Below are 2,207 nucleotides of genomic sequence, written 5' to 3' on the forward strand. Positions count from 1 at the left end.
TAATTAATTATTGACCAATATTAATTAAACAAATATGATTTCTCCTTTAATATATTATTCTTATAACATATTAATAAATCATAATAACCTATCTTTTTATTTATTTCTCCAATCAAGTTGTTTTGGTGTAGGCAACCCAAAAGGACCATGCATCATCGGGTCAAGTACATACCAAAATAGTTATGGACTTAGACACTAATCCAACAGTGAGTTCGTAAGAGAGTACTATATGATGAACCGCGACGTGACCTTTATAGATCTCACCTATATGCTTATTGCTGCCGAATCAGCAATGGTTTGGCGCAATAGAAAAGCAAAGTTGATTGGTGAATCTAACTTCAAGACCTCTATGGATATAGACAATGGCAACGAAAGACATGCTATGATCGAAAAGTTTGATCATAAGAGGAAGGCAATGTCTGAAGTAGTTCCATGTCACGTTCGAAAAGAGTCAATTTGCTTTTATTGCCAAGAGAAAGGGCATTGGAGACGAAGCTGTCCCATTTACCTAAGAGATCTAAGAGATGGGAGAGTCGAAACGTATGGCTGTAATATAGGTAAAATCCATTAACTAAACTCTTTTAAGCTTCTATTCTAGATTCTTAATACATAATGTGATAAGATTACAATTGATGTTTTGTAGGATCGAAGAAAAGAAAGGAAGCTTAAGGGAAGAAGTGAGCAGAATCTAACCGTGAAGGAATGGATTTCGATCGCATTTCTCGAAGATTAGATTCTTGAGCTACTACTTAGAGTTAGAATTAGATTGCTAAGAAAGATGTATTGGTATATTTTTTCAATGAATTGCATTGTAAGGACAAATTTTTTCCGCAATAAAATAAATTTTGATTTTATATTATTTATCCTTACAATGGCGTGTATGAAAAATTGATGTTAAAATGTTTCTATTATTAGCAATAATGGATTTGGTTCTTATTATGTTATTTATGGAAAGTCGAGAATTTACCAAACATGGAGAGTTTCTCATCACCCAAGTTTCAATTGGACAGAAACTTGGAATCATGCAACTTGGTTGCACGATGAATGAGGAATTTCATATTTGGAAATTAGACTAATTCATTGATAAAGTGTCAAGTGAAGGACTAGGAGATCGAATACACAAAGTTGTGTGTTGATCAAGTCCACCATAAGAGTAACAAAGATATTCGTCATGATTTACTAAAGGTTTAGTAAATATGATTATACTTATAAGATTAAGTGTAATTCTGAATTGATTAAAAGGGTTTAAATCAATAGCAAAACGAATAAGAAGAATCAAGTAGGCAGAAAGATAAAAGTTTCTACATTCTAAGAAGAAGGGAGAGTAGCTTTTATGCTTAATGATAGGTCCTAATGATTAAGAACCATATCTCAATTGATCCTCTAAGTGAGTCTTAGTACAATTGTATGTTTAAGAAGAGGAATCAAGGATTAGAGAAATGGTTACATCAAGAGATCAATCATACTTCGTTCCAAAACAAGTCTTAAAGTTAAGATTGTGACATTGAGTGATAAGTATTAGAAGGTTTATAGCATTCATCAAATATGGAAAAGTTGTGATGTCTTGGATAAGACAAAGACCAACTAGGACCAATTTATGAAGTGTTTTGATAAAAGCTACACTAACTCTTGAATATTTGTTTGTCAAGAAATGGTTATTGACAAGAGACACTACAAGAAAAATAGCCTTTTACGACGTGCAAACCACGACACTCGGTGATTTATGTTACGCAAAGGAGAGTGACATTAAAAGAGTGTCGTCTATTCAAAAAATTTAAGGATTTAGGTCACGCATTATTGCGTGCCCTTAAATAGTGTCTCATGTAAAAAAATTAAAAACACGGAGGGCACTCGTGCGTCCTCTGTGAATGTCGTTTTATATTTTTTTAAGAAACGCGCGTCTCTAAGAGGGAAAATGAAATCCCCAAATTTTTTAAACACCCGCCTTCTTCTCCTACATTCATTTCCATATGACTCTCATATCTACCCTACATCGTCTCCACCTCTCACCCACATCCACTGCCTCACAAAATTTTCACAAGCTAATGATTCCATAGCCTACTAGCGATTGAGGGTTATTTTCACATCTACTCTACTTCCCATCGTCCATCTACTTCTGCCCTAGATCCGACGATTGAAGATTACAAATATGTGTAGGGTTTTATTTTATTTTAAGCTTCCAGTTCTCCTGTTTCCGTGGTGATCGA

Source organism: Lactuca sativa, chromosome 5, assembly GCF_002870075.4.
Source record: "Lactuca sativa cultivar Salinas chromosome 5, Lsat_Salinas_v11, whole genome shotgun sequence".
In the NCBI taxonomy this organism is placed as follows: Eukaryota; Viridiplantae; Streptophyta; class Magnoliopsida; order Asterales; family Asteraceae; genus Lactuca; species Lactuca sativa.